This window comes from Ovis aries, chromosome 1 (assembly GCF_016772045.2).
Source record: "Ovis aries strain OAR_USU_Benz2616 breed Rambouillet chromosome 1, ARS-UI_Ramb_v3.0, whole genome shotgun sequence".
Classification (NCBI taxonomy): domain Eukaryota; kingdom Metazoa; phylum Chordata; class Mammalia; order Artiodactyla; family Bovidae; genus Ovis; species Ovis aries.
Genome location: NC_056054.1, coordinates 14,713,377 through 14,724,601, shown reverse-complemented (window position 1 = coordinate 14,724,601; position 11,225 = coordinate 14,713,377).

Here is an 11,225-nt window from a genome sequence, read left to right as displayed (position 1 = left end):
AAAATATTCAACAAATACCATACAAACTGAGGAAAATTCTTAAAGTGATGGGAATACCAGACCACCTTACCTGTCTCTGAGAAACTCATATGAATGACAAGCAACAGTTAAAACCAGACGAGGGACAACGGACTGGTTCAAAACTGGAAAAGGAGTACTTTAAAACTATATTGTCACCATGCTTACTTAACTTATATGCAGAGTGGTTGTTGTTCAGTCGCTCAGTCTTGTCTGAGTCTTTGTCACCCCGTAGACTGCAGCACGCCAGGCTTCCCTGTCCTTTACAATCTCCTGGAGCCTGCTCAAACTCATGTCCATTGAGTTGGTGATGCTATCCAACCATCCTCCTGCCCTCAATCTTTCCCAGCATCAGAGTCTTTTCAAATGAGTCAGCTCTTCACATCAGGTGGCCAAAGTGTTGGAATTCAGCTTCAACATCAGTCCTTCCAATGAACACGCAGGACTAACCTCATTTAGGATGGACTAGTTGGATCTCCTTGCAGTCCAAGGGACTCTCAAGAGTCTTCTCCAACACCACAGTTCAAAAGCATCAATTCTTCAGCACTCAGCTTTCTTCACAGTCCAATTCTCACATCCATACATGACCACTGGAAAAACCATAGCCTTGACTAGATGGACCTTTGTTGGCAAAGTAATGTCTCTGCTTTTGAATATGCTATACTACCACACAATTGCACTCATCTCACATGCTAGTAAAGTAATGCTCAAAATTCTCCAAGCCAGGCTTCAGCAATACGTGAACCGTGAAATTCCTGATGTTTGAGCTGGGTTTAGAAGAGGCAGAGGAACCAGAGATCAAATTGCCAACATCCGCTGGATCATGGAAAAAGCAAGAGAGTTCCAGAAAAACATCTATTTCTGCTTTATTGACTATGCCAAAGCCTTTGACTGTGTGGATCACAATCAACTGTGGAAAATTCTGAAAGAGATGGGAACACCAGACCACCTGACCTACCTCTTGAGAAATCTGTATGCAGGTCAGGAAGCAACAGTTAGAACTGGACATGGAACAACAGACTGGTTCCAAATAGGAAAAGGAGTACGTCAAGGCTGTATATTGTCACTCTGCTTATTTAACTTATATGCAGAATACATCATGACAAACGCTGGACTGGAAGAAACACAAGCTGGAATCAAGAGTGCCGGGAGAAATATCAATCATCTCAGATATGCAGATGGCACCACCCTTACGGCAGAAAGTGAAGAGGAGCTAAAAAGCTTCTTGTTGAAAGTGAAAGAGGAGAGTGAAAAAGTTGGCTTAAATCTCAACATTCAGAAAACGAAGATCATGGCATCTGGTTCCATCACTTCATGGGAAATAGATGAGGAAACAGTGGCTGACTTTATTTTTCTGGGCTCCAGAATCACTGCAGATGGTGATTGCAGCCATGAAATTAAAAGACGCTTACTCCTTGGAAGGAAAGTTATGACCAATCTAGATAGCATATTCAAAAGCAGAGATGTTACTTTGCCAACTAAGGTCCGTCTAGTCAAGGCCATGGTTTTTCCAGTAGTCATGTATGGATGTGAGAGTTGGACTAGAAAGAGGGCTGAGCACCGAAGAATTGATGCTTTTGAACTGTGGTGTTGGAGAAGACTCTTGAGAGTCCCTTGGACTGCAAGGAGATCCAACCAGTCCATTCTAAAGGAGATCAACCCTGGTATCTCTTTGGAGGGAATGATGCTGAAGCTGAAACTCAGTACTTTGGCCACCTCATGCGAAGAGTTGACTCATTGGAAAAGACCCTGATTCAGGGAGGGATTGGGAGCAGTAGGAGAAGGGGATGACAGAGGATGAGATGGTTGAATGGCATCACTGATTCGATGGACATGAGTTTGAGTAAACTCCGGGAGTTGGTGATGGACAGGGAGGCCTGGCGTGCTGCGGTCCATAGCGTGCAAAGCATCGGACAGGACTGAGCAACTGAACTGAAATGAGGGCTTGTTTGTCCTTCTAGTCTCTGATCCCTTTAACCCTGCCTCAGATGATTCCTTGCCTGTTTCTCCTTTGATTATTCTAATCTGCCTTTGGGAACTATTCTGATCTGCCCTTTGGAACTCAAGGAAGGTCATGGAGGTTGGAGTCTTGCCTACAAAAATGGGGACAGAAAAGCCTCCATGCCTGGGAGCCCCATAGAGCCCTGCTCAGTTTCAGAGTTATTTCATTAATTTTAATCTGCCAATACCCAGTAATGTAATAATAATCATTGGCAATTATATAAAAGTGTTCTTCAAAGTTTATATATATTAATGCATTTGATCCTCAGGCAACCATATGATGCTATTTCTTTCATTATTCCTTTTTTAAAATCTGAGACACAAAGACATTTATTAAGTGCAGATCCACAATTTGTATGCTTATTTTAAAAATATGCATTACTTATTATTTTTTCTGGTCTTACAGGAGGGTTATGTTGAAGATTTGCTTTCAAATGTATTGTTCGAAGAAATAAATCACAGATCATTTTATACTTCTGGGTGATACTGTGTCATTAAAGATGTTGTGACTGTATGTTATTGTTGTTCAGTCACTAAGTCCTATCCGACTATTTGCGACTCCATGGACTGCAGCACACCAGGCTTCCCTGTCCTTCACTATCTCCCTGAATTTGCTCAAACTCATGTCCATTGAGTCAGTGATGCCATCTAACCATTTCATCCTCTGTTGCCTGCTACTTCTCTTGCCCACAATCTTTCCCGGCATCAAGGTCTTCTCCAGTGAGTCAGCTCTTTGCAGCAGGTGGCCAAAATATTGGAGCTTCAGCTTCAGCATCAGTCCTTCCTTCAGGACTGATTTCCTTTAGGATGGACTGGTTTGATCTCCTTGGTATCCAAGGGACTCAAAAGAGTCTTCTGCAGCACCACAGATCAAAAGCATCAATTCTTCAACACTCAGACTTCTTTATGTTCCAACTCTCACATCCATACAGGATTACTGGAAAAACCATACCTTTGGCTATAAGGGCCTTTTGTCAGCAAAGTAATGTCTCTGCTTTTCAATACGCTTTCTAGGTTTGTCAGCTTTTCTTCCAAGAAGCAAGCGTCTTTTAATTTCATGCCTGCAATCACCGTCTGCAGTGATTTTGGAGCCCAAGAAAATAAAATCTGTCACTGTTTCCACTTTACCCCATCTATTTGCCATGAAGTGACTCTTTATTGCCAAATTTAGACTCAAATTGAAGAAAGCAGGGAAAACTGCTAGACCAATCAGGTATGACCTAAATCAAATCCCTTACTATTATACAGTGGAAGTGACAAATAGATTCAAGGAATTAGAGCTGATAGAGTGCCTGAAGAATTATGGATGGAGGTTCATGACATTGTACAGAAGGCAATGATCAAGATCATCCCCAAGAAAAAGAAACGCAAAAAGTCAAAATGGCTGTCTGAGGAGGCCTTACAAATAGCTGTGAGAAGAAGAGAAGCAAAAGGCAAAGGAGAAAAGGAAAGATATACCCATGTGAATGCAGAGTTCCAAAGAATAACAAAGAGAGATAAGAAAGCCTTCCTCAGTAATCAATGCAAAGAAATAAAGGAAAACAATAGAATGGGAAAGACTAGCGATCTCTTCAAGAAAATTGGAGATACCAAGGGAACATTTCTTGCAAAAATGAGCTCAATAAAGGACTGAAATGGTATGGACCTAACAGAAGCAGAAGATATTAAGAAGAGGTGGCAAAAATACACATAAGAACTGCACAAAAGAGATCTTTATGACCCAGATAATCACACTGGTGGGATCACTCACCTAGGGCCAGACATCCTGGAATGTGAAGTCAAGTGGGCCTTAGGAAGCATCTGTCACTGTTTCCACTTTACCCCCATCTAGTGGAGGTGATGGAATTCCAGTTGAGCTATTTCAAATCCTAAAAGGTGATGCTGTGAAAGTGCTGCACGCAATATGTCAGCAAATTTGGAAAACTCAACAGTAGCCATATGACTGGAAAAGGTCAGTTTTCATTCCAATCCCAAAGAAAGGCAATGCCAAAGAATGTTCAAACCACCACACAATTGCATTCCTCTCACTAGCAAAGTACTGCTCAAAATTCTCCAAGCCAGGCTTCAAAAGTATGTGAACTGTGAACTTCCACATGTTCAAGCTGGTTTTAGAAAAGGAAGAGGAACCAGAGATCAAGTTGCCAACATCTGTTGGACCATTGAAAAAGTGAGAGAGTTCCAGAAAAACATCTATTTCTGCTTTATTGACTATGCCAAAGCCTTTGATTGTGTGGATCACAACAAACTGTGGAAAATTCTGAAAGAGATGGGAATACCAGACCACCTGACCTGCCTGCTGAGAAATCTGTATGCAGGTCAAGAAGCAACAGTTAGAACTGAACATGGGACCACAGACGGGTTCCAAATCAGGCAAGGAGTATGTCAATGCTGTATATCGTCACCCTGCTTATTTAACTTCTATGCAGAGCACATCATGAGAAACGCTGGGCTGGATGAAGCACAAGCTGGAATCAAGATTGCTGGGAGAAATATCAATAACCTCAGATATGCAGATGACACCACCCTTATGGCAGAAAGTGAAGAGGAACTAAAAAGCCTCTTGATGAAAGTGAAAGAAGAGAGCGAAAAAGTTGGTTTAAACTCAACATTCAGAAAACTAAGATCATAGCATCTAGTCCCATCACTTCATGGCAAATAGACGGGGAAACAATGGAAACAGTGACAGACTTACTATTGGGGGGCTCCAAAATCACTGCAGATGGTGACTGCAGCCATGAAATTGAAAGACGCTTACTCTGTGGAAGAAAAGTTATGACCAACCTAGACAGCGTATTAAAAAGCAGAGACATTACTTTGTCAACAAAGTCCATCTAGTCAAGGCTATGGTTTTCCAGTAGTCATGTATGGATATGAGAGTTGGACTATAAAGAAAGCTGAGCGCAGAAGAATTGATGCTTTTGAATTGTGGTGTTGGAGAAGACTCTTGAGAGTCCCTTGGACTGCAAGGGGATCCAGCCAGTCCATCTTAAAGGAAATCAGTCCTGAATATTCATTGGAAGGACTGATGTTGAAGCTGAAACTCCAATACTTTGGCCACCTCATTCGACGAACTGAGTCATTAGAAAAGACCCTGATGCTGGGAATGATTGAAGGCAGGAGGAGAAGGGTTCGACAGAAGATGAGATGGTTGGATGGCATCACTGACTCAATGAACATGGGTTTGGGTGGACTCCGGGAGTTGATGATGGACAGGGGGCCTGGCATGCTGCAGTTCATGGGGTCGCAAGGAGTCGGACACAACTGAGTGACTGAACTGAACTGATAATGGTGAATATATGTCATTACACACTTATCAAAACCATTAGACTGAACAACACCTAGAGTGAAACTTAATGTAAACTATGGATTTTAGGTGATAATGTGTCAGTGTATGTTTATCAATTGTAATAGATGTTTCACTCTGGTGGGGTATGTTGATAATGGGGGAGGCTGTGCATATACAGGGGCCAGATGTATATGGGCAATCACCATAATTTCCCTCAAATTTGCTGTGACCTTCAGTTCAGTTCAGTCGCTCAGTCATATCCAACTCTTTGTGACCCCATGAATCGCAGCATGCCAGGTCGCTGTCCATCACCAACTCCCGGAGTTCACTCAAACTCACATCCATCGAGTCGGTGATGCCATTCAGCTACCTCATCCTCTGTCGCCCCAATCCCTCCCAGCATCAGAGTCTTTTCCAATGAGTCAACTCTTCGCATGAGGTGGCCAAAGTACTGGAGCCTCAGCTTTAGCATTATTCCTTCCAAAGAACACCCAGGGTTGATCTCCTTTAGAATAGACTGGTTGGATCTACTTGCAGTCTAAGGGACTCTCAAGAGTCTTCTCCAACACCACAGTTCAAAAGCATCAATTCTTTGGCGCTCAGCTTTCTTCACAGTCCAACTCTCACATCCATACATGACTACTGGAAAACTATAGCCTTGACTAGACGACCTTAAAACTGCTCTGAAAAATAAAGTTCACTAAAATTTTTTTTCATAAAAATAGTTACATATGTGGTTCACATTTCAACTGGACAGTGCTACCTCATAGCATAACAATTTGTGATTGTTTCAAGTTATGACCACAGCTTTAAGCTGGACTTCTCATAATTTTGCTTAATCTATAACATTTCCAAATGTTTATAAAGATATGTTAATAATTTACCTCCGCTGCTGCTGCTGCTAAGTCACTTCAGCCGTGTCCGACTCTGTGCAACCCCATGGCAGCCCACCAGGCTCCCCTGTCCCTGGGATTCTCCAGGCAAGAACACTGGAGTGGATTGCCATGTCCTTCTCCAATGCATGAAAGTGAAAAGTGAAAGTGAAGTCGCTCAGTTGTCTCTGACTCCTAGCAACCCCATGGACTGCAGCCTACCAGGCTCCTCCGTCCATGTCATGCCATTATATTTTAACCGTACTTCATGTTTATATCTCTTTTCCCCCCATATTATCCTGAATTCAAGACATTTTCTACATTCAACTTGTTTCAGTTAATTACAGTCATTGATTTTCAATATTTAGTTTGTCCCTGTGTGTGAAAACTTTCTTCTCAAACTGTCCTGTTTGCCTCCTCCAACAGTATACATGAACTCCCCAAAGAACTGGTGCTTCCCATCAGTAACAGTATGTACTAGGTGTTTCTCTGCCTGGAGAATTGGCACTGGCTCTCTTCCAAGAAGCCTGGGTTCCTTTTCTGTGAGGGATAAACCTGAAGGATTTAAGTATTAGAGCTACATTTGTATCATTCTCAGTGACTGTTGGGTGTCAACTGGCCAAAAATAAACATTAATCATTTCACTGGCTGAATGGAAGCCTTTCAGAGTCATGAGCTCAATTCAACGCTAATCTCCTTACTTTTATTTTACTCTAATGTGAATAATAATTCTAAATAGAGATTTTAATTCTAATTATTTACCAGTACAATTCTCCCTCTCCAATATTCCTGATCTCTCTCTCTGTTTTTAATGTTTTAATGTTATTTTTTGTTTTTGGCTGTGCTGGGTCTTTGCTGTCTGCACAGGCTTTCTCTAGTTGTGGCAGGCTGAGGCTGTTCTTCACCGTGGTGCCCAGGCTTCTCCTTGCAGAGGCTTCTCTCCTTACGACGTGCATTCTAGGGCATTTGGGCTGCAGTGGTTGCAGCAAACGGGCTCAGTAGTTGTGCCGCACAGGCTCAGTCGTCTCGTGCCATGTGGAATCTTCCCAGACCAGGGATCGAACCAGTGTCCCCTACACTGACACCCGAATTCTTATCCAATGTGCCACCAGGAAAGTCCCACATTCTTAATATCATTAAAAATTGAAAGCAGTCCTTGACTGTTTTCTGGAACTGTCCTGGCACTCACTTCTTGGCCTAAGCTAGCCTGGGGCTCACCACTCAGCCACAGAGTTCCCCTGTTGAGCACAAACAATTTTACAGGACACAAACATCAGATAAGGGCATTCTGATTATGAGAGAGGCAGACAAAACAAGACCACTCCATAATCATGTCTGAGCAGACAAAAACAAGAAGCTTGTCTAAACCACAATAACACATTCCCTTTCCCTGGGTAATATGAGTGACCACTGCCGAAAGAGGAGAGTTGAAAAAGTTGGCTTAAAACTCAACATTAAGTTCATATCCCAGCGGGACGTCCAAAAAAAAAAAAAAAAAAGATCAACATTAAAAAACTAAGGTAACGGCATCTAGTCTCATCACTTCATGGCAAATAGAAGGGGGAAAAGTGGAAGCAGTGACAGATTTTCTTTTCTTGGGCTCCGAAATCACAATGGATGGTGACTGCAGCCATGAAATTAAAAGACATTTGCTCCTTGGGAGAAAAGCTATGACAAGTGTTTTAAAAAGCAGAGACATCACCTTGCTGACAAAGGTTTGTATAGTCAAAGCTATGGGTTTTCCAATAGTCATGTGTAGATGTGAGTGTTGGACCGTAAAGAAGGTTGAGTGCCAAAGAACTGACGCTTTTGAATTGCGGTGCTAGAGAAAACTCTTGAGAGTCCCTTGGACTGCAAGGAGATCCAACCAGTGAATCCTAAAGGAAATCAACCCTGAATACTCATTGGAAGGACTGATGCTGAAGCTGAAGCCCTAGAACTTTAGCCAAATGATGTGAAGAGCCAACTCACTGGAAAAGACCCTGAAGCTGAGAAAGATTGAAGGCAAAAGGAGGAAGTGGCAGAGAATGAGATGGTTAGATAGCATCACCGACTCAATCACCTGAATTGGATCAAACTCCAGGAGACAGTGAAGGACAGAGGAGACAGGTGTGCTGCAGTCCATGCGAAAGCATCAGTTCTTTGGTACTCAACCTTCTTTATGGTCCAACACTCACAAAGAGTCAGACACAACTTAATGCCTGAATAACAGCAAGAGCAGCTGCTGCTTTACCAAGCACAGCTCTAACTCTGCTTTATTCCTCTTACCTTCTGTATGAAAACCGCAAGAAATTTATATAAATTAGCAGTTGTTATTTCTCTTTGCTTTGAATAATAATTACATAGAACAACAGAAGTTCTATGCTGTTGATTTCCAGTTTAAGAATCAACCTATAGACAAAGCACAGCACAGAAGACTGGATGTAAATATTTCCCATCTTGATCATGTAAAAATAAAGAAGACAGAAGGTCTGGAGGTAAAAGTGGGGAAGATGCTGAAAGGTAGAATTTCCTGACCAGGGTCAGAAGGGAAGAGGACTTGTTTCACGGGACATTTGACATTGGCTGGGGACATTTTGACTTGTCTCACTGGCAGGATGCTAGTGGCACCTAGTGGGGAGAAGCCAAGGATGCTGCGTAGCATCCTAAAATACATTGGGCAGTCCTCCACACGAGAGAAATATTCAGCCCCAAATCTCTGCAGTGCCATGGCTGAGCCATCTTGATCTAGAGTAAAAAGCAAGGTCCTTACCAAGGCTGATACAGCTCCTCCTGATCTGATGCTGTCTGCCTCTACTGTCAGCTCCTCCCACTCTCCACACTGATCTATTCTTTCTCAGACTCACCTGGCACATTTCTGCCTTGGGGGCTTTGCATATGTTGGTTCCTTTAGTTAGGAGACTCTTCCCCCAATAACCACACAGCTCAATCCCCCCTCTTTCTACAAGTTTTGGAAGAAATGTCCCTTCTCAATGAGATCTATGTTGACCATGTTACATAAAATTACAATACCTGCACAGGCACTAGCAATCCTTGCTCAATTCTATTTTTGTTTTCTTTTAATTCTATTTTACTTATCACTTACTAACATTTTTTTACTTTGCTTATTTATTGTATTTATTGCTGTTGTCTGTTATCCCTGTGATAAGCACCACAAGAAATTTTGTGCAGTTTGCTCACTGACCTACCCCTAGTGCCTGGAATACTTCCTGAAGTGAAGTGAAAGCTGCTCAGCCATGTCCAACTCTTTGCAACCCCATGAACTATACATTCCATGGAATTCTCCAGGCCAGAATACTGGAGTGGGTAGCCTTTCCCTTCTCCAGGGGATCTTCCCAACCCAGGGATTAAATCCAGGTCTCCTGCATTGCAGGCTGATTCTTTACCAGCTGAACCACCAGGGATGTCCAAGGAACACTGCCTGGCATATCTTTACGATCCCAAGGACTGTAGCCCACCACACTCTAATGTGCATGGGATTTCCCGGGCAAGAATACTGGTGGGTTGCCCTTTCCTTCTCCAGGGGATCTTCCCAGCCCAGCGATTGGACTCCTGTCTCCTGTGCCTCCGGCACTGCAGGTGGATTCTTAACCTGCTGAGTCATTAGGGAAGCCCACCAGTAACGGTCAATAAATATCAATTGCATGAGTTAAATGGATGAACTTGACAATTTCCAAAGCTTTTTAAAGTATTTAGGTATTTTCAGTGTCATTTTCAGCAAGATGAATGGACCTAGAGATTATCGTACTAAGTCAAGTAAGTCACAGAGAGACAAATACCACATGATATCACTTATATGTGGAATCTAAAATATGACATAAATGAACTTATCTGTGAAAGAGAAACAAACTTCAGACATGGAGAACAAACTTGTTGACAAGGGGGAGGGGCCGAGGAGGGATGGATTGGAAGTTTGAGATTAGTAGATGCAAACCATTATAAATAGAATGGATAAACAAGGTCCTACTGTGTATAGCACAGGGAATTCAACATCTTGTGATAAACCATAATGAAAAAAATAATAAAAAGTATGTTGTATACATATACATATATGTATATGTATGTATAACTAAATCATTTTGCTGTACAATAGAAATTAACACACTGTAAATCAATTATACGTCAATAGATTTTTGAAAAAGCATATATATCTTCTCTATTCACTACCAATTTCAAAATTCCAAAAGACTTTTAAAAATCAAGAATTTTCTAAAAATCCACATTACGTATTATAAATTATACCTAACAATACATTCTCACCTGCAAACAAGATTTTCTTTTCGAGAGTCTATGGATTGAATTAGGAAACTATCAAACTATCTGTGCTGGTCTCCAGGAAATAAATTGCGTAGCCAGTTAAACACCAACTGGGTTCCCAGAATCTCATTGCTTCCATATTGAATATTCAAGATAAAATTGCATTCTCATAAAGCACTGGACTGCTTACTCTAGCTCTGTTCATTGTATTTTGAAAATATACTGCATTTAGATTAACAAAATTAAGTCAATCACTGTTCATTTTTTTTGCCTGTAGATTTTCCAAATAACTGCAAATAGAGAAAACACTTTCCCTGTAAAAACATACGGGCTTCCCGGGTGGCTCAGCTGGTAAAGAATCTGCCTGCAATGTGGGAGACCTGGGTTGGGAAGATCCCTTGGAAAAGGGAACAGCTACCCACTCTACTATTCGGGCCTGGAGAATTCCATGGACTGTATAGTATAAACATACACACATGTGCACACAAATTACAGGAAAAATTATCCTTAAAAGCAATAGTTTACTTTTGTTCATAAAGATTTGGAAAACTCCCAAATAATTTCCATGAGTCAGGCAGCTTTTATTTGGCAGTCAACAACCCCACCACATAGAGTCAAATAATTCTTCATTTTCACCCACAGTAACTTAAAAATTAGTTAGGAAGACAACTTTTGCTTGTTTTTCACTTTGTAATATATCTGGTCAACAAATATATAATTTTTAAATTGATATGTTGATAAATTATGAATCTTCTTAATTAAGATGAAATAAGTAGTGTGTGTCAATTGTT